General features: G+C 34.9%; 1 protein-coding gene and 1 pseudogene across 24 annotated transcripts in view; one reads left to right on the top strand and one right to left on the bottom strand.

The window, feature by feature from the left end:
* Positions 1–23,729, bottom strand: part of ZBTB20 (zinc finger and BTB domain containing 20) — an 832,086-nt gene that overhangs the window by 716,436 nt on the left and 91,921 nt on the right. The gene's annotated exons all lie outside the window — the stretch shown is intronic.
* On the top strand, positions 252–22,416 carry LOC140848394 (aquaporin-10 pseudogene; annotated as a pseudogene).

Here is a 23,729-nt window from a genome sequence, read left to right as displayed (position 1 = left end):
ATTATCCCTGTCCACCAATGTTATGGTATTATATGTAGAATACCTAAAAGATTCCACAAAAAAAACTGCTAAAACTAATAAGTTCAACCAAGTAGCAAGATACAAAGTCAACACACAAAAATTAGTTTCACTTTTAATCACTAACAAAGAATAATCTCAAATGAAAATTAAGATGACAATTTCATTTACAACAACATAAAAATGAATAAAATACTTAGGAGGTAAATACCAAGGAGGTAAAAGATCTGTACAATGAAAACTATAAAATATTTCAGAAAGAAATTAAACATAAATAAATGAAAGAATTCCATATATAATAAATGTTGGAAGACTTAATATTGTTAAGATGTTAATACCCCCCAAATAATTTACATACTTAATCCAATCCTTACCCAGATCCCTAAGATTTTTTTGCAGAAATAGAAAAGCCCACCCTAAAGTTCAAAATAATCCTGGGGAAGAACAAAGGTGGAGGACTCATATATCTTGATTTCAAAAAAACTTATTAAAAAGCTACTATATTTAAATCACTGTGGTAATGGCATAAAGATAGATATGTAGAATGATGAAACAGACCAGAGAGTCAATAAATAATTCCTCCAATTTGTGGTCAAGTGATTTTCATTAAGGGTGCCAAGATTTCAATGGGGAAAAGAAGCTTTTCAACAAATGGTGGTAGGAAAACAATATTTATACACAAAAGAATGAAATTGGACCCTTAACCAACACCATACACAAAAATAAACTCAAAATGGATCCATGACCTAAATAGAAGACCTAGAACTATAAAACTTTATTTTGTATCTCTTTATTACCTTTACCTATTTTATCCTTGCCCCCCTTCCCTATGGCAAACACGTTTGTTCTCCGTGTTTATGAGTCTATTTCTGTTTTGTTTGTTCATTTGTTTTATTTTTTAGATTGCACATATAAGTGGAATCATATGGTGTTTGTCTTTTTCTGCCTGACTTATTTCACTTAGCATGATTCCCTCTAAGTCCATCCATGTTATAACAAATGGCAAAGAGTGGTTGTTGAACCTACTTCAATCTGAATCCAAAGTCAACAATTATAACTAGTAAATAGGACTCTCAAAACAGAGATATACTTGGTAGTTTAAAATTAAAATCCTCTCACAATACCTGAAACTGAAATGTTCTAAAGAACAACTGGAGCTGAGCTCCATAGTTAGTAGGCTTTAAGTAGAGGTATGAACATATTGAATGACTTTATCTCGGGTGAAGACGGGGGTTTAAGCAGTAATCGATAGGAGATTAGTAAAAAATCACATAGCTGTACCCGTAAGTGGCTTTGTCTTTAAATCTTGCTTTGAGTGATTTTATAAAAATAAATTATCCAAGTGAAAACAATTTATTGTCATTTAAATACACAAAATTCTATTTTAATTTCTCAACAGCACAAATGAGTTGAAAAGTACCATTAAATAATTAACTCAGTTATCTTAACTATAGAAAAAGTAGCTCTATGCAAAAAGAATGAAGTTTCACACAGGTGTCACTGCTACCTACAAAGTCACACATTTACCAAGTTATATTCCCATGTATAAAAAGAAATAAGCTGCTTTGCAGGGTTAAACTTGCAATCTGAAAGCTACATGTGATGATAAATGTCACAGGCTCCATGACCTGCAAGGAAACGTCTTGTGTGTTTTAAAGCGGGACAGTACATACTCATCCAAAATGCATTTGTTAAGAGTAAGACAAGTACTACATAGCTTACATTCTGAAGGTTCTCACAAACCCAGTTAACACCCTTCAATAACAAAGTTTGCTCCTTGTGAGCATAAGGATATCATGGAACACTGGAAGAGCAAATACAACACAAGAAGAAAACTGACCTGGCAGCCCAGGGTTTACAATCTATATGGAAAGCTGTAAAAATCACAAGTGAGTAAGCAGAAACACAACCAGTCACATCAGTAAATACAATGCACATACTTACTCAGTAAATTATTAAGTATTCAAAAAGGTAAGGAACAAAAATAACATACTGTACCTGTTCAAGGGACTAAACTCATGCCTAGAAGTTTTAATACATATTTTTTGTTTGTTAGATCATATTCATCCTTGAATTTTTATTATAAAATCAAAGGTATATTTTCCTGAAACAAGTTCATCTCCAAATATAAAGAGTGCATCCAACTTTAGAGAAATCACAAAGTTCATAAAAACAGATGTTTTTAATAAACTATTAACTTTGCTCTTATAGTCAAAAGAAATGCTAAAAATACTGGAATTGATAATGCAGTTCCAAAAGCTATATTACTATCAATATTTCCTTAACCTGGCTGCAATAATGAAAGAGGCAAAATCTAAAGGTTTATATTTTAACAATATTTTAAACAACTATTGGTCATTGTATCATGTTTATATTTAATTTGTACAATTTTCACCCTTTGGTTTATGTTTCTTTTATCTTTTTTTGCTTTCTCCTGCTCTACTGAAGATTACTGGCTTCTTCTCTGACATAATTATCAAATAATATCTCAGTGACCTGTTACTATATCCTTGGAGAGAAAGAGATAATTATCTCCAGTAAGGTCAGTATGAGTCAACCATGTGATAAGGACATTTAAAAAATCAGATTAAATCTTAAACTGTGCTAACAGAATAACAATTTCTAGAATGAGGGAGATAACAGTCCCACTCTCTTCAGTAATGGTCAGATGACATGATCGATATTGTAATACAGAATGACACAGAATCACTATAACATTCTAAGAAAGGGGCCAAGGAAGGGTGCAAGACTAGAATTATAGACTGATTGAAAGATAAGGAAGAGCTGAAAGAATCAAGAGTATTACAGGTTACTTAAGGGACTGGAGGAATAGAGTAGAAAGGTTTCAGATGTTTGAAAACTTCATGTTACATTTACTCTGCATGGTCTCAAGGAATATCCTAAAATAATGGTTTGGTAATACTAAATATAGATTTCAACTCAAAATACCTAAGAACTTAACATCAGAATTGTTCACAGAGAGATTAATGAATATAAAAGACTGGAGGTGGTTATTCAAAAAGTGGGAGTTGAACTAGATTAGCTTTAAGATCAATTTTACCACATGATTCTATGATTCTTCTCAAAGAACTTAAATATTTAATCTTGCTGAGCCATGCATTTTCTGATGGTGCCTGGAATCTGTAGTTATCAATGTACTATTATCTGGTTTTTATTGACAAAATATTAAAAAGTTCTTTTACCCAACTTAATAAATAGTTTATTCAATGGTGATAGCTTTCCAAAACTTTGGGGTTTTTTTTTCCTTCATGTAGTATGCACTGACAAAGTATGAAATAACTCAAAGCCTTATTGAATCATTCATTTATTCATTCAACAAATATTTATTCAGAGCTTGATATGTGACAAAGGCAGACAAAAAGAGAGCAAGATAGGGCCTCTGCTAAAATCTTTTGGGGTAAATAGACACACACAAAAATCATCATTTGGTAAAGTATTGGAACTTCTAGAAAAATGTGTTCTGGGAGCATACTGAAATGGTGTTTAACTTTTTCCAGGAGAACTAGAGAAGGCTTCACAGAAGTGATATGTGAACTTGGGTTTTAAAAATTACTAGACTTCCATGAGATAGTAAGGGGAGATTATGGTATTTTAGGTAGAGGAACCATCATGTATTCTGAGGCATAGAAGTATATGGTGTGTTTAGGAGAAATGGCAAAAAAAAAAAAAATGGGTGAGGCTGAAGTGTAAGATGTAGAGTAAGGAGAGAACAAAAATAAGATGGACAAAGTAGTTTGTGGTTAAATACCTGTGGACAATGTAATACCTGAGGATTCGGGTTTACGTTGAGCACAAAGGAGATGTTTCCAGGTGCAGGGGTAACATAATCAGATTTGCATTTTAGAAAATTTATGAGTATCAGTGTAAGAAATTCATTTTTTTCAAATATTAGTTTTTGCTTGAAATATTTTTCCAGGGAGTTGAGCCCTCCAACTACTGGCACCAGCAAGGGTAAGTTAATAAAAGCCAGATGACAACATAGAGCACCCAATTATTTATACTATCAGTTATTATTACTGAGCCTGCATTTTTTACTTAAGTAATTCCTTTATTCAAAAGTTCCATTAAGTTAATAAATACTTTTTGGACTTATTGGTATGAAGTAGATTACTGTAAAGGGAATAAGCATTTTTAAAAAGTCAAAGACCATGTTGGGTGCATAATGGTGAAAGGCAGTTAATGCAAATAGGATAAAAATATCTATATAAAATTTCAAGTACAGCCTTGAGTTAAATGGGCTTTTCAATTTATCTTGCAGAAGATGCCATTTATCTTGAAATAATAATATATATGTGTTTATACCACCTAAAATTTTAAAGCCATTTCATATTCATCATCTCTTCTCTCTGCCTTGATCTCCTCTATAACCATGTGCACAGACATTATCTCATTTCACCAGTTATTAAACAGAGGCTCATACAAATTTAATTATTTGCCCAGTTTTATAATTTACAAGTTAATAAGTGATAGTGCCAAAACCAAACCTGTAATTTCTAAGCCCAGCCTTTGATTCACTTGGTCATGTTTCACATGTCATGTCATGACAGTTAAGGACTAGGACAAAATTAAGACAAGAACCAAAGGATTCTGTGCAGTTCTGTGGAAAATGGAGAGACAGAGAAATGCAAATACTGTAAATTACTTTGCATACTCTTGAGAATTATCTGGGAAGACTTTACATGCCAAGAAAATGGTGACCAATATTTAGTGCCACCAGGGACTTTATACTGGAGAAGCTCAGTACATTTGTTTTGGTCGGAGTTGAAAACTTGTTTACAAGATTCCAAGCAAGGAACATGGAAATGATTTGTAACTTAGGACCTAAAATCTTTCAAAGGACTATAAATTCTTTACGGAAAAATCAGTCAGCTTGCCCCACATCATCATACCTTTAAAATTAAGCACAAAGTTTGGATATCTACCAGTGAAATTATGTATTTAATAATGTAGAAGGTCTTTCTCTCTCCCTCTGTTTCCTAAGTGGAAGAAGCTATAATAACTCATCCTGGGTTATGAGAACATAGAGTTTTTCTTGTCTCAGAGTTTACTGAAGCAGTGAGAGATAACATTTACAAATTTGAAATATGTCTGTAAGATCTATACCAAGAAGCTACATCTTTTCCATGATTTATCATCATACTCCATTTTTGCTACTAAACAAAAAGTTATGTGAAAAGGAGTAGAGACTAATCTCTTTAATCATAAGTGCTGTGATCCAAAATTAAATCTAACTTTGTGGTTTTAACACAAAGGGAGAAAATAATCAACTGAATATATGTCATCTGAAAATCTTCCATTAAGTTCTATCTCTAGAAATTCTGGTTTTCCCAGTTTGGGGCTGCAACTTTCTAGAAATGTATATCCTTTTTCTTGCCTTACCCTGAAAATACAGTTTCTACCTTAAAGTCTCATGTTGACAATGTTTCACAAATTGTCTATGTTGTCAGAATGAATCAGCACATTTCACATGTGGTAAATTAAAAAAGAAATATTTAAACCCTGATACCATAATTTCAGAATGAATCAGCACATATGTAGTAAATTTTAAAAATGTATTTTAATCCTGAAAATATATTCTCTAAAAGAGTTTACAACTTCCTTAAATGAATTATGAAAAGGTAATTGGAACAAGAAGAGGTAATGAACTACAAAGTAGTTCTGAGATATAGTTTTACTTCATATTTTCTTTGTCTCTTTCTTCCTCTTCTTTTATTTCTACTCCATTGAATTTATAAGCCCTATTTTCAGGAATTACTCTCCAAGAGGTTTCACATCAGATAAGACTAAATGTTGGTATGGCCAGCCAGGGTAGGTTTACCCTATTTACTTCCTTAGTAAGATTAAAAAAAAAAAATCACTTAGTCCATAAAGCTGGTTTATTTGATTTAAACAGTTTTTTTATTTCTAAGCATCACACATACTATTTTCTAAACTGCAGATCTTAAAGAGAACTTAAAGCCTAATGTGGCTCAGTCCTATTACCTGGTTAATATAAAAGGCAAAATAAATATTTAAAAATATTAAATAATAACAAAAAAAAAAGACAGTTAAACCAAATAATGTTGGTTTGTGGACTTCAATGAATAGTTATTAAAATTTTGAAAAACATGACATTACTTTGATCATTATCAATGTCAGTGATTTCCAATCCGGTTAACTATAAGAATCACTTGGAGCCTTCAAAGACCTGACAATACCCGAGCCCCATCCTACAGTGATTAAGTCACAATTGGCGTCACCAAGTTTAAAGCATACCTGAGTAGATAGCATTGTTGCTGTCATTGACTATTTAGCAGACTTATTTAGAACACAGGCTGCTTTTAACCTATAAAGTCTCAGTTTTCTCATCTCCAAAGTGAGCATAAAGGAACCTAGAAGACAGGATGCACTCAAATATTTGTTAGTTTCTGTTGTTATTAGAGCTCTTGCTAGTCTGGTACAAGTAAAGCCTATCAGTGCTACAGAAAGGGAAATGGTGTGCCTGTGAATAAGGAAAAATATCCTTTCAATATCAATTTCTGCAAGCAATGTGCTACCCCCATGAGACAGGGGGAAAAGCAGCAAATCACATTTGGGCTTCCTCTGAGAGATGTTACCCTCACTGAGGTATCCTCATGCCACACACAGGACCACAAAAGGCTCTGTGGCACCCCAACATTCAATTTCATACAATTTATCTATCCCACTCATTGTCAGCCATATTGAATATTCTTTAATTTCCCTATATCAAATTTCATAACAGTAAAACATGTAGCATATGATCATGTTTATATATGCATATAAATATAAACATATATTGTTATATGCATATATAATACTAAAACACTTAAGTGATTTTTCTTTGGTCTATACATTTTTTTGCAGTGGCTGAATTTTCTACAATTAGCATACATCATTTTCATGACAAATGAAACAACAGAGCTATTTTTATCTGAATTAAACAAATAAAGCTTATATCCATTAAAGATACAAATAAGGTACAATTTTCTAAAACTATATTTGTACAGGGGGAATTTGTCTACTGATATTTTTATTGTATACACTGACTTTACACATTCTTAAATTTTAAAAAAATGGAAAGCAGCTAAAATGTGCCCAATCCAATCAAATTCACAGTGCTACAAATTCTCTAAAACATCACTATTAGGTAAGAACTTTATAGTAGAAAAAGAAAAACTAAATAAGAGAGGAGGAGATACTAATGCAGGATTTAATTCTCTCTTACTGAAAATTAGGAAAACATCTTCAGGATAGAAATACTTCTTTTTCCCTACTACTTTCATATTTGTTTCCCTAAATTCAAATTCTGATCTGAATCTTCTCTTCTACTGTTTTTCTCATATTGTAGGATTCTAAGATTATTTCTCAAACTGTTGACTTCTGCTAGATGTAATTTATCAATTTGATGAGGGCTCAACAAATGTGTGGAACACCAGTTTCAGTTGGAAGAATGTTAGTACTTGCAATCTTTCATAAAGGTATCTTTTATCAAGGAAACATTTTCTTTTGTTTAACTGATCAGAGAACCATGATACACAATTATAGATCTTTTGGGGTTAGTAGCAAGTTAGAGGTGGGTCTGTTGGATAGTTCTGGATAATTTATAATAACTATTAGGCTTAAGGTTATGAAGCTTCTCACTGAAGATCATCTTCAATATGCGTCAGATGCTAAGTCAACAATTTTTCAAACCTCAAAAGCTAAATTTCAACTTGAAATATTGAGAAGAATGGATTCTTAATCCATCCTTTGACACATTAAAAATGTAGCATCAATCCCTTGTTCCCAAAATGAAAGAACACATCAAATGTTGGGTAGGTTACATTCTAAATGATCATGAGCCGTTTGCACCAAGGCTTGTATTCTAAGGAAATCCTGCTTTCATATGTCAACCAAAAATTGTGTTGATTTTAAATTAATAAGTTAAGGCTATTTAAGAAGTGATATATATAACTTGATGATGCTACTTAAAATCATAGGAAGTCCTTATAGGTTTTATAAGTATTTTTTCTGCCACCTGTTTTGCATACTTGCCAATGTAGTTTATGAATTGGCTTTTAAGAAAAACCATTTTGATTCACATATAACAAAACCTACCTTGTTGTGGCCAGGACTGGTTCTCTATGTGGTAACAATGATACTTTCCCAGTCAATATCATAGCTCAGAAAATAATTATCAAAAGCAAACAAACATAAATCTCCGCTGAAGACAATGGGTTTGTAGTGATGAGCAGAACAAAAAGTCATTAAGCACTTCTCCCTCAGATATTCTCAGCATAAATGCCAAGAGCGGACTTAGCCCTTTTGACTTAAAATTTAATTATATGCTAGCACATACATTAGCTATCTATTTTTCCACAACTTATTTGTTAATATAATCAAAAATCAAACAATGTGGTTTGATAAAGGCATTTTATCAATAGTTTCTTCTACTTTCTCTCTAAGCATATTTGTCACTAACTTTAAAGTTGATTTACTAGTTTTAAAGCAATCCTGTGTATTACCTGTATCTGTTTTTGCTTTGAGGAGTACAACTCTAAATGAAGCCTTTGTAGACTTGATCTTTTCACCCTTGGCAACAAAAGTCACCAAGTTTTGTACAACAAAGCATTAAAAATAACAAAAAAGCTTCAATAGCTTCCTTTGATTATTTGACAAAGTTTGAGAAAAGACAATACTAGGAACAAGGAGAAGAAAAGACTGTTGGTATTCATCATTGGGATTTTTGTCTATTTGTACCTTTTAAAGCATTTATATAAAATTGTCACACCTCCATATTTACTTTTCCCACAATATACTGATATACATTCTATATTACTCCAGAATATTTACTAGTTATACTTATAATATTATTCTGAATTATTCGAAATTGTCATCAATATTTTTATATTTCAATGAACCTATTTTTAACACAATGTTTGTAAATTGGGAATATAACAGAAAAGTAAAAACAAACAATAAAATATTTAACAAATGTAAACAATCTGCAAGTTACATAAAGTCATATTACCCAAGAGACAGCATATACTGTGTCTTATTAAATGATTATTAGTTGACATGAACTCACTTAGAAATATATATGTGAACTTCAAGTACAAAAGCTTGTGAAAATATAATTTATGTTCTGAAAGGAATATGAACGAAATTATTTCATTGCTTTTTTGTTCTCCAAAGCCAAGAAAAGTCATGGGCCTCTTGATATATGTCAGATCCACAGGTAACACATTAGGGAAAAAATGTTATAAAGGACAAAAAAACAAGTCTGAGTTTGGATGCAGAAAAGACAGATCTTTAATACACATAAGTAAACTACTTTAAGGAAGTAACTGAGAAACCTTCAAGAATAGCAACCCGAATAAAGATGGCGGCGTGAGAGGAGAGACAGAGGCTTCCTCCTAAAACTGGATACAATTAGAAAATTTAATTGGTGCAACTAATCCTCAGAGAGCAACAGGAAAGAAGACACATCAGACTGCACACACCTGGAGAAAAGAGCAGACCTCAGCGCAAGGGCTAACGCACCAGAGCTGCAGCTCCGCGGAACCCGAGCCCCTTCCCCACCCCAGCTCACTGGCAGGAGGAAGACAAATGGAGCAGGGAGGGAGTGGAAGGCTTGGGACTGCTGAATACCTAGCTCTGGAAATCTGCGCTGGGAGCACAAACCTACATTTCATGGTGCTTTCATAAGACTCACAAGACTACCAGGTTGGAAAGTTAATACAGGCAGAGTTCCTGGGGAGACTGGGATCCCACTTGCTTGTGGAAAGCAGGAATCCATATCTGGCTGCTCTGGGACAAAAACTTATACCTGTGTGTGCAGTCCTCTGGCTCAGGCAGTAGAGACAGGCAAAGGAGTGAGAAGGCAGAGAACAGCTCTTTCCTACCCCCAGTACCACTCCCCTGCTACCCCTGACAGTGCTTCAGGGGCTCAGCAGCTCCAGAATAGAGTTTCTGGACACTAGAGGGCACCATATACAAACATGAAACACCAAAGGAACATTATCCAGAGTAAAATTGTTAATACAACTCCCAAGAAAGATTTAAATGATATGGACCTCGTGACTCTTCCTGAAAGGGAGTTCAAAATAAAAATCATCAACATTCTAATGGAGGTACGGAAAGACATCCAAGAACTCAGGAATGAATTCAGGTCAGAGATCCGATCATTAAAGAACACAATGGAGGGTATTAAAAGCAGGTTGGATACAGTGGAGACAATAATAGAAATAGAAACCAGAGAAGAGGAATACAAAGAAGGCGAGGCACAGAGAGAAAAAAGGATGTCTAAAAATGAAAGAATTTTGACAGAACTGTGTGACCAATCCAAGCGGAACAATATTCGCATTACAGGGATACCAGAAGAAGAAGAGAGAAAGGGATAGAAAGTGTCTCGGAGGAGGTAGTTGCTGAAAACTTCCCCAATCTGGGAAAGGACATAGTCTGTCAGGCCATGCAGATCCACATATCCCCCTACACATGACACGCAAGGAAGACAACAGCAAGACACATAGTAATTAAAATGGGAAAGATCAAGGATAAGGACAGACTGTTAAAAACAGCCAGAGGCAGAAATAAGATCACATACGAAGGAAAGCCCATCAGACTAACAACAGACTTCTCAGCAGAAACCTTACAGGCCAGAAGGGAGTGGCATGATGTATTTAAAGCCATGAAGCAGAAGGGCCTGGAACCAAGATTACTTTATCCTGTGAGATTATCATTTAAATTTGAAGGAGGGATTAAACAATTTCCAGATAAGCAAAAGCTGAGAGAGTTCACCTCGCACAAACCATCTCTGCAGTCTATTTTGGAGGGACTGCTACAGATGGAAGTGTTCCGAGGATTGGATAGCTGTCACCAGAGGTAAGAAAATCATGATAGGGAGGGTGGAGCAGCTGATTGCGAGGCAAATGCAAAATTAAATTGACTATCCCCAAAGCCAATAAAGGGATAGAGGAAAAGTATAGAATCTGATACCTAATATATAAAGAATAAAGGAGGAAGAAAAAGGAGGAGAAATAGAAAAGAACCTTTAGATTGTGCTTGTAAGAGCATACTAAGTGAGTTAAGTTAGACTCTTAGATAGTAAGGAAAGTAAACTGGAACCTTTGGTAACCACGAATCTAAAGCCTGAAATGGCAATAAGTACATCCTATCGATAATCACCCTAAATGTAAATGGACTGAATGCACCAATCAAAAGACATAGAGTCACTGAATGGATAAAAAAACAAGACCCATCTATATGCTGCTTACAAGAGACTCACCTCAATCCCAAAGACATGCACAGACCAAAAGTCAAGGGATGGAAAAAGATATTTCATGCAAACAATAGGGAGAAAAAAGCAGGAGTTGCAGTATCAGACAAAATAGACTTCAAAACAAAGAAAGTAACAAGAGATAAAGAAGGACATTACATGATGATAAAGGGCTTAGTCCAACAACAGGATATAACCATAGTAAATATATATACACCCAACACAAGAGCACCAGCATATGTGAAACAAATACGAACAGAACTAAAGGAGGAAATAGACTGCAATGCATTCATTTTAGGAGACTTCAACACACCATTCACTCCAAAGGACAGATCCACCACATAGAAAATAAGTAAGGACACAGAGGCACTGAAGAACACACTAGAACAGATGGGCCTAACAGACATCTATAGAACTGTACACCAAAAAGCAACAGGATACACATTCTTCTCAAGTGCACATGGAATGTTCTCTAGGACAGACCACATACTAGGCCATGAAAAGGGCCTCAGTAAACTCAAAAAGATTGAAATCCTACCAACCAACTTTACAGACCACAAAGGTATAAAACTAGAAATACATTGTATCAAGAAAGTAAAAAGGCTCACAAACACATGGAGGCTTAACAACATGATTCTAAATAGTCAATGGATCAACAACCAAATTAAAATGGAGACCCCGCAATATATGGAAATAAATGACAACAACAACACAAAGCCCCAACTTCTGTGAGACGCAGCGAAAGCAGTCTTAAGAGGAAAGTATACAGCAATCCAGGCATATTTAAAGAAGGAAGAACAAACCCAAATGAATAGTCTAACGTCACAGTAACCAAAAGTGGAAAAAGAAGAACAAATGAGGCCTAAAGTCAGCAGAAGGAGGGACATAATAAAGATCAGAGAAGAAATAAACAAAATTGAGAAGAATAAAACAATAGAAAAAAACAATGAAACCAAGAGCTGGTTCTTCGAGAAAATAAACAAAATAGATAAGCCTCAAGCCAGACTTATTAAGAGGAAAAGACAGTCAACACACATCAACAGTATCAGAAATGAGAAAGGAAACATCACGATGGACCCAACAGAAATACAAAGAATTATTAGAGACTACTATGAAAACCTATACGCTAAGAAGCTGGAAAACCTAGAGGAAATGGACAACTTCCTAGAAAAATACAACCTTCCAAGACTGACCAAGGAAGAAACACAAAATCTAAACAAACCAATTACCAGCAAAGAAATTGAAGCGGTAATCAAAAACTACCCAAGGAAAAAACCCCTAGGCCAGATGGATTTACATCGGAATTTTATCAGACATACAGAGAAGACATAATACCCATTCTCCTTAAAGTTTTCTAAAAAATAGGAGAGGAGGGAATACTCCCAAACTCATTCTATGAAGCCAACATCACCCTAATACCAAAACCAGGCAAAGACCCCACCAAAAAAGAAAACTACAGACCAATATCCTTGATGAATGTAGATGCAAAAATACTCAATAAGATATTAGCAAACTGAATTCAAAAATATATCAAAAAGATCATACACCACAACCAAGTGGGATTCATCCCAGTGATGCAAGGATGGTACAACATTCGAATATCCATCAACATCATCCACCACATCAACAAAAAGAAAGACAAAAACCACATGATCATCTCCATAGATGCTGAAAAAGCATTCGACAAAATTCAACATCCATTCATGATAAAAACTCTCAGCAAAATGGGTATAGAGGGCAACTACCTCAACATAATAAAGGCCATATACGATAAACCCACAGCCAACATCATACTGAACAGCGAGAAGCTAAAAGATTTTCCTCTGAGATCGGGAACAAGACAGGGATGCCCACTCACCCCACTGTCATTTAACATAGTACTGGAGGACTTGCCACGGCAATAACACAAAACAAAGAAATACAAGGAATCCAGATTGGTAAAGAAGAAGTTAAACTGTCACTATTTGCAGATGACATGATATTGTACATAAAAAATCCTAAAGAAGCCACTCCAAAACTACTAGAACCGATATTGGAATACAGCAAAGTTGCAGGATACAAAACTAAAACAGAAATCTGTGGCTTTCCTATACAATAACAATGGACCAATAGAAAGAGAAATCAGGAAAACAACTCAATTCACAATTGCATCAAAAAGAATAAAATACCTAGGAATAAACCTAACCAAAGAAGTGAAAGACCTATACCCTGAAAACTGTAAGACACTCTTAAGAGAAGTTGAAGACAACACTAACAAATGGAAACTCATCCCATGCTCTTGGCTAGGAAGAATTAATATCGTCAAAATGGCCATCCTGCCCAAAGCAATATACAGATTTTATGCAATCCCTATCAAATTACCAGCAACATTGTTCAACAAACTGGAACAAATAGTTCAAAAATTCGTATGAAAACACCAAAGACCCCGAATAGCCAAAGCAATCCTGACAAAGAAGAATAAAGTAAGAGGGATCTCACTCCCCAACTTCAAGCTCTACTACAAATCCATAGTAATGAAGACAATTTGGTACTGGCACAAGAACAGAGCCACAGACCAGTGGAACAGATTAGAGACTCCAGACATTATCCCAAACATATATGGTCAATTAATATTTGATAAAGGAGCCATGGACATAAAATGGGGAAATGACAGTCTCTTCAACAGATGGTGCTGGCAAAAGTGGACAGCTACATGTAAGAGAATGAAACTGGATCACTGTCTAATCCCATACACAAAAGTAAATTCAAAATGGATCAAAGACCTGAATGTAAGTCATGAAACCATAAAACTCTTAGAAAAAAACATAGGCAAAAATCTCTTGGGTGTGAACATTAGCGACTTCTTCATGAACATATCTCCCCAGGCAAGGAAAATAAAAGCAAAAATGAACAAGTGGGACTCTATCAAGCTGAAAAGCTTCTGTACAGCAAACCACACCATCAATAGAACAAAAAGGTACCCTACAGTATGGGAGAGATTTTCGTAAATGACAGATCCAATAAAGGCTTGACATTCAAAATATATAAAGAGCTCACGCTCCTCAACAAACAAAAAGCAAATAATCCAATTAAAAAAATGGGCAGAGGAGCTGAACAGACAGTTCTCCATAGAAGAAATTCAGATGGCCAAAAGACACATGAAAAGATGCTCCACATCGCTAGTTATCAGAGAAATGCAAATTAAAACCACAATGAGATATCATCTCACACCAGTAAGGATGGCCACCATCCAAAAGACAAACAACAACAAATGTTGGCATGGTTGTGAAGAAAGGGGAACCCTCCTACACTGCTGGTGGGATTGTAAATTAGTTCAACCGTTGTGGAAAGCAATATGGAGGTTCCTCAAAATGCTCAAAATAGACTTACCATTTGACCCAGGAATTCCACTTCTAGGAATTTACCCTAAGGATGCAGCACTCCAGTTTGAAAAAGACAGATGCACCCCTGTGTTTATCGCAGCACTATGTACAACAGCCAAGAAATGGAAGCAACCTAAGTGTCTATCAGTAGATGAATGGATAAAGAAGAAGATGTGGTACATATACACAATGGAATATTATTCAGCCATAAGAAGAAAACAAATCCTACCATTTGCAACCACATGGGTGGAGCTAGAGGGCATTATGCTCAGTGAAATGAGCCAAGTGGAGCAAGCACCAAATGATTTCACTCATCTGTGGAGTGTAAGAACAAAAGAGAAACTGAAGGAACAAAACAGCAGCAGAATCACAGAACCCAAGAATGGACTAACAGTTACCAAAGGGAAAGTGACTGAGGAGAACGGGAGGGTAGAGAGGGATAAGGATGGGGTAGAAGAAAGGGGTTGATATTATGATTAGCATGTTTAATGGAGGGGGTGGGGAAAAGGGGAGGGCTTTGCAACACAGATAAGACAAGTAGTGATTCTACAAAATCTTACTATGCTGATGGACAGTTACTGTAATGGGGTTTGTGGGGGGACTTGGGGTAGGGGAGCGCATAGTAAACATAATGTTCTTCAAAAAATAAAAATAATTAGACAAAAAAAGGAAAGTGACATATTAAACACACACTAGTGTGTGGACACCATATATTACTCTGAGTTAAAAAGACAGTGGAAAAGAGTTGCTATGTTAGAATACAAATATTTTTGCTACAATAAAAAAAGAAAAAAGAAAGAATAGCAACTCATTTACATAACAAACAATCCTCCTCACCTTCACCTATGACTGAAAGAATGTTTCACCCAAATACCTTATTATGAAACATCATGAAAGTAAATGGCAGTCATAATCACATTCAATGTATTTCTTGAGTAATAAAACTCAGATGCACAGTTTACTCTGTAGAGAAGTAGTCTTCCTTGGTATAAAATGTTTTGGATGACATCTGAAAAGGATCTCCTGTTGAGCAATGGCTCAAACAAGCAAAACAGAATGCCACATTGTAGATATGATTTCAGAACCTTTTTTTCTAAATGTTCATTTTATCTTTATTCCAAGTGCATGCATGTGCGTGGCATTTGAAGATTCAAATCCTTATGTAAAATCCCACATCCTAATGGCCATACTCTTCACTCACAGTACCACAACTTCTTTAAACATATTGCAAAAAGTGAGGCCAAGATGGTATGACAGTAGAATAAAGAACAATGTAGATTGTAAATAGGTAGCAAAAGCTATTTCAAAACCAATAGGTACATTCTTCCCTTGGCATCACCTTTCATCAGTTCTTCATTTTTTTCTTATGCAGTATTAATATAATGTCTAAAATGATGATAACTTTGTTTCTACTCATTAAAAGAACATTGTAAGAGGTTCTGCTTATGGGAATACCAGACATTTGTGCCCACAAAATCGATTTTCTACAGACTTGTCTGGTGGACAAATATAACATGCAGAAGCTATCTCCTACTTTTCTGTTGAGTTCACTTACTCTGTACACATTGCAATCAAAATCTCCTTAGGAAAAAAACGTACTCAAGAGTAGACTATAAAGTTATTTCTCTAGTCATGAAATTCTGAGTGTTTTCTGACATAGTTGGAGTTATTACATTTTATAGGAAACACTTAGAAACACAAAAAGTATGGAACTATGTCAGAATGTTGTCACTATTTGCTCAACACAAACAAATCATGATTTAATTGGTAGTGAACAGCTTGCTCTCATATATAAGTTTACCTTACATACAGCAGAAGTGAACTTTTACACAGCTTGTTCCCTATGCAGTTAGTTACCTGGAGTTTTGGCAATTTCCTGATCCCAGAGATAGTATAATCATTATGTTAAAACAAATAATTATTAATAGCTGATAAAATTTTCTTTACCAAATACCAATTCTCTATTTACTTGAGGTATATCCACACACAAGAAAAATCTGCTATTTCTATTTTAATCCAATTAGGCTTTTATTCCCAAATTAGATCGGCGGAGATAGAAAGGTTCCCACACAAACCTGTAGAACATCCCATTTTGAGACCATTTCAAGGCATACCTATTTTGTGTGGTTTAAATCCTATGACAAAGTCAGGGCCTTGTCATATGATTTATTTTGATAAATCATAATAATAATTATAATAATATCCCAACAGAAGTTTCTGTCATTTCAGGTAAAATAAACAATCTTGGCTGAATTAAAACAAATGTTGGGATGATTATTACTGTGTACATTTCAGAGTAATCATAAGCTTCACAAAATGAATTAAACTCAAAATTGTTACTCTCACTGAGCTTATATATTAAGGACTACAATGAAAGGTCATCCATCAGTTTTTGCTCACACACATAGGAAGGGAAACCAATGATCTGGCCTTTGTTTATAAAGATGTGACTATTTTTGAATTTTTATTTATATTTTAATTGAGCATTTCTTAAACAACTGTCTTAAAATAATGATTTTTGGATGATCTACAAAAGATTATGTATTAAAGACTTCTATTTAAAAAGGGATTTATAGTAATCCAGGCATGTCCTAGCTTACCTCCGTTTCACCTTTCACAGGTTCACACACTCTCACCTACAATCTTCACTCCAGCCATACTGAAGTACCTGCACACCCATGAATCTGTGACACATTTTTTTTTAACCTCCAGGCTTAAAACAATGCTTCTTCTTCCTGTAATAGCCTTACCACATCTACCCCTGGCTAATTGCTACTCATCTTTCAGTGCCATCTTAGCTATAATGTCCTACAAGAAGTCCTCCTGGCTTGAGTTAGGTGCCTCTGCTGTATACTCTATACCTGTCTGTAGTAACTTGCTTCAATAGCAATTATTGTACAGTATTGAAAATGTCTGATGACCTGTCTGTCTCCCCTTCTATACAATATTTTCTTTGAGGACTGGCAATATTTGGTGATACCTGTATTTTTCAAGCATCTAGACAAACAGAAGGTATTGACTAAGTATAGCATATTTCAGAATATAAGGCAAACTGCTTACTCAATATCACCTCTCAGAAGAGAGCCTCCATATTATGGGACATAATCCCAATTACTTTATTTTATACAACAGGGTAGTATTTGGTAAAGATATATTAACTTGAAATGACTCAAATCAGTATTGTTTTTGAATTGTATTATAGATCATTCTTATAGAATAGCTAAAAATGGAGGCAAAGAAATTTAATACAAGTTTAGTGTTTCTCCCTGGCAATTTTATTCACAATTATATTAGATGCCAGTGTAAATAAGGCTTTCAAAGATCACTTAAAAAAGCAAAAAATTGTGGTTAAATCATAGAGGTTATAAATATACACTTTAGGGAGAAGTGTTAAAAACAATTCTCCTACTGTTAAGCAAACAGTATTTGTGTGTTTCAATGAGATTTAAGTGACAGTCAGTATCATACCTGAATTTAAAATATGCTGTAACTAAAATAACTTAAATAAAACTGAAGATGCACTTACGAAAACTTTGAAACATGCTTACTTAAAAAATATATGTTAAGAATCTGAACAAAATTTTATAAAATTAGAATTGAAAATAATATTAGTAAGTAAAGTATTTTTAATAATACATATTACTAAATTAGTAAGTTAAGTAAGTAAAAAATTATTTCTTACATCTAAAGCATCCCCCAATTTTTTTTACCATGATAAAATATGGACTCCATTGACCTATAATCAGTTATCCTATTTGGGGGCATATATGTAATTTGATAAATGTGTGATTAAATAAGTGAATGCATTAAGCTCTCTTTCATCTTCTCTTTGAAATCAAAGAGTATTATGTTATCAAACACTTTAATGTATAAAGTCTTTGATACATTTTACATATTAAGATAATTTGGGAATATGTGCGTTCATTCATATGTGCATCCTCTCAATCTTACAATAGTTTCTTGACTTCTTTTTCATTTTCTATAATCCCTTCCATAAACATTCAAGCACATACCACCTTACAAATACAGGCTAATTAGCATGTAAACTTAGGGAACTTCTTGACAAAATTTTTTTATGTAGAGATGCCAGTTTTTATTAAAGGCTATGATCAATACATCAACTGATACAGACGTATAGCTAGAATATTACCATGTAGTTTTACCACAGCAAAGGGTAACAATAAGAGGACAGTAATAAAATGAAAGCTACTACAAAACTTATCTAGAACAACAGAACTAAAGCCAATCAAGAACCATAGAAAGACAAAACTATAGGAATATAATTGACTTTTTATAGGATATAAATTGACTTTTAAATGTTGCTCTATCATTTTCAAGCACTTTATTCAATTGCAGGCATAAACCTCTGTTTTAATACTCAGAAATTCCAAATTGGTAGTAACCAATTTGGAATTAAATTATGTGATTTAATTAAAATTTTACAATGCTAAAACTTTAAGCTTGAAGTACCCTGGCCAAATTTTCTGCTGGATATATTCATTCAAGAATTCACACAAACATTTAGATACTAATTCAATAAACAATACTGAGATCCTATTATGAGTATTACGTTAGTTCTTAGAATGGTAATGAGAAAAAATATAAACACAATTCTGTTTTCGTATGACTAATTCCTAGTGGGAGCCAGACATGGCAAGTTGTGAGTTTCTCACTCAATTTTGTATACTAAAAATGAAAAACTTAACGCTTTTTGCATCCTGCTTCTCTGTGGAGAGAGCTTCCACACTTGGAAAATCAGAAAGCTTCCACATGCCACTGAGCCATGCCCCAAGCTCCAGAAACATAGAAGATCTTTTATTTGGGACCTTGCCCTACATGACTCTTCATCTGGCTGTTAACTGTATCCTTCGTGATATATCCTTTATTAAACTGGTAAACGTAATAGCTGTGTAGCAGCATTGTGTCTATGCAGATGCAGGAAGCACAGGGTGGCTCACCATGGCCCTCGCTCAGCCCCTGGCCAAAACCAATGGCTCCTGCCCCAACACAGTGTCTGGCAGAGTTTCTGGGTGTATTTGTGCTCATGGTCCTCACCCAGGAGGCTGTGGCCCAGGCTGTCACCAATGGAGAAACCAAAAACAACTTCTTCACCATGATTCTGGCTGGCTGTCTGGTGGTTGTGATTGCCATCTACGTGGGTGATGTTTGAGGGGCCCATCTGAACCCAGTCTTGTCCCTGGTCATTTGTCCCCTGAGACACATTCCCTGGGCCAGGCTCCCCATTTACTCATTGGTGCAGCTGTTGTCTGCTTTCTGTGTCTCTGGAGCCACCTATGTTCTCTACTATGATGCCCTACAGAACTGTACAAGTGGGAACCTGACAATGACAGGTCTCAACGAGACAGCCTCCATCTTTGCCACCTACCCTGCCCCTATCTGTCCCTGAACAATGGCTTCCTGGATCAGGTTCTGGGCACCGGGATCCTGATTATGGGGATCTTGGTCATCCTGGACACACAGAGCAAGGGAGTGCCTGTGGGTCTGGAGCCTGTGGCAGTGAGGCTGCTGATCCTGGTCATTGAGCTATCCACGGGTGCCAAGTGTGGGTTCCCACTCAGTCCTGCTCACGACCTGGGTCCAAGGCTTTTCACTTATGTGGCTGGCGGTGGCCCTGAAGTCTTCAGCACTGGCAATGTCTTGTGGTGGGTGCCTGTGGTGGCTCACGGGTGGGGGCCACCCTCAGCACAGCCTCTTACCAGCTGCTGGTGGCTCTGACCACCCTGAGGACTTGGAGCCTACTCAGGACCTAGAGTTTGCCCAATATGAAGTCTCAGACTTGGAAACTCATGCCTCAACTCAAATGCCAGAGTATAAGCTATGATTCTGAAATGACAGCCCTCACTTCCCTCAGACACACTGAGGAGGGCCAGAGATCCAGGCTTGTTCACAAGACATTCTTTGTTTTTTTCTGAATAATTCTTTTTTTGTTTTCTTAGGATGTCATTGATGTGCAATTTTATATTGGTTTCGGACATGTGGCACAGTAGTTCAACAGTTACCCATATTGCTGTATCCTCACCCTACTAGTACGGTTGCTGTCTATCAGCAAGGAGAGATGCAGAATCATTGGCTATATTCTCCATGCTGTGCTAATATCCCTGTGACCAACTTATATTATGACTGAGAACTTTTGTGCCCTTTTATCCCCCTCACTTTCCCTAACCACCCACCCAAACCCCTCCCACACGGCAACCACCAGTTGCTTCTCAGTATCTATAGTCTACTGCTGTTTTGCTCATTCTGTTTTGCTTTGTTTTTATATTCCACAAGTAAGTGAAATCATATGGTAGAAAAAAAAAATGAAGAACTTAGGTTCAGAGAGATCGTATGAACTGCCTAAGATTCTTGCAGTTATTTGGTAGCAGCAGGAGAACCTACACCCAGATCTTTCCCCAGTCAGGTGTTCTTTGAGAACACTACACCATGTCCTAGGCTTTGCCTTTTGAGGTTAAGTCTACACAGTTGAAGTGAAAATGAACAATGCATACTTCATTATTTTCCAAAACAGAAGTGGTATTTACCCATTATCATGCAAGCAACAATTACTTGGATAATACAAAATTGGCTGATTTGACACTCTAATCTATATAAAACCTAAAACAAACCAACAAAACTAGAAATGGCTCCCAGGTTGGCTTCTAGAGGCATTATTAATATCACTACAATTATTCCTAACAGTAACACAATCTTGTGGAATTTTCTTAGCACTTTATGCTTTTTACATTTAATAATTTTAGTCCTATAATGCTGTATAGAACACAGAAATTAATTACAGCAATTATTAACTTTGTCTTGCTCCAGTTCTCATGCTAGTTCATGTTGATGGTCTTCAACCTAAGTATGAATTGTTGTGAAAGTTAGAACTTTTATAGTTTATGTTTTCCTGACAACACATGAACATTCGAGAGGCTCCCTGAGGCAGTGCCATGCACAGAATTCATGTCCCAGTTTTTTGGCTTTCCTTTTTCCTCTCACTAATATATATAGCCACAAAGCAATTTTTAATGTCACAAACTTCTGCTACTTCCTTGCAATGTCTGTCTCTCTCTCTCTCTCTCTCTCTCTCTCTCTCTCTCTCTCTCTCTTTCTCTCTGATCACCTGATTTGGAAGAAGCTAGTGTCCATGTCATAAGAACATTCAAGCAGCCCTATGGAGAGACCTCAGTGGTGAGGAACTTAAGTCTCTAATCAGCAGTCAACAAGGAACTGAGGCTTCTTGCCAATAGCCAAGTGAGGAAACCATCATGGAAGAAGATCCTCCAGTCTTCATAAGATTTCTACTCTGGCTAACATCTGAATTACAACATCATAAGAAACTCTGAGAAAGAACTACCCAGCTAAGTAGCTCCCAAAGGCCTGACCAATAGAAATAATGAGATAAGTGTTTGTTGTACTAAGTTGCCAAACTTAGGGTAATTTGTTATTTGACAATAGATAGCTAACACCCACTATTAGATAAGTCATTATTAGTTAAGTTATCTAGCTCTCTGAGTCTGTGTTTCACTGCTATGAGATAATAGACATACCAATATCTAAACTTCAGCATTATTGTAAAGAATGTATAAACATTATGCATACCAGATAGCAAAGTCTCAACAAATATTATTTATTAGTTCTCTATTACTATTATAATAAACTAACATTATCACTATTAAACACAGAAGTTTACCTGTTTCATAATCTTTTGTTAGCTTATTACCCACTTCATTAGTTAAGTGGGTAATATTCATATATTAAAATGAGTACTGAGAATTAAAATTAATTATAGAAATTGAAACAATAAAACCATTAGAAGAAAATACCAGAAGTATTTTTATATACTTGAGGTAGGAAAATTTTCTTTAGCATAATGCCAAGTCTTAAAGTAAAATATTGAGAGATAGGACTACATAAAAATTGAAACTATCTATAGAGTAAATGATTTTAGATAAAAGTTGAAAGTCAAATGACAAAAGGGTAAAAATAAATATACTTTATATTTATATATGTATATATATAAATGATATATATGACAAAAAGTGAGTATCTTTAAAATTAGTATTATAAAATAATGAGATATATGACTAAGTATGTGGTGAGAGGAAGATTGTAAAACAGCAAAATATTTTAAAAACAAGTAAATGATTAAGAATTTACACAAGTTTCAATATAAAGAGATGCTCAAAAAATAAAGAAAATACAAAAAATATATGAATAAATAAAATTCAAAATCAAAATGTGAGAAAGCATCACTTTTTCACCTAAGACTGAGAATATTTAGTACTGATGAGGGGATGGAGAAATAAACAAAACTTTATGATAAGACAAACTGGCCCAGAAACTCTAAAACATACTCTGGAAATATGTATCAAAATCTAGTATGTGCCCACCACTCCCCCACCCCCAACTTGGCAAAGATTCATTTTATCCTAAAGAAATAATCACACAAGCATCCAGGAAGTCATGTACAATGATACACATATATCTATGAAAGACAAACATGTCTATTGCTGAGTTTTTAAAAATTAGTCTATAGAAAGGTATGTGTTATATGCTAAAAATTTTGTTTTTTAAAAAGTGTCTTTCCTTCAAAAATTATGAAAAGATATACAGAACTATACATAGTGTTTTCTACAGTTATGAAGAAAGTATTAGGGGGATCCTTAATTTATATACAGATAATATAAATGATACAGCTATCTAGATCTTTCATAGCCATATCTTACCTTCTCAGTTTCATGGCATACCATTTACATCAGGGGTTACCAATATGTAATTAGAAGGTGTTTGAGCTTACTATGAGAAGAAAAAGGAGAAAGAAAAAGTAAAAATTTTTCCTCTTTAACTTCGTACAATTTGAAGTGGAGGTAGCTGCATAACCATAGGCTGTGTCTAATTAGTGCCTGAAAGAGTTTGATTTATTTGGTTGGAGCACTCTTTGAAATACATTATCTATTCCAGAGTATGTACTTGTATAAATTCTCTACTGAGAATAAATATACTCAGCATACTCTAATTACTTAGACATGATTTGAAAAATTATTATACAGTCACAGAATTAAATATAATCA

The sequence above is a fragment of the Manis javanica genome, chromosome 3 (assembly GCF_040802235.1).
Source record: "Manis javanica isolate MJ-LG chromosome 3, MJ_LKY, whole genome shotgun sequence".
Taxonomy (NCBI): Eukaryota; Metazoa; Chordata; class Mammalia; order Pholidota; family Manidae; genus Manis; species Manis javanica.
Note: the sequence above shows the minus strand (reverse complement) of the source record. Positions and strands in the feature narration are given on the sequence as shown.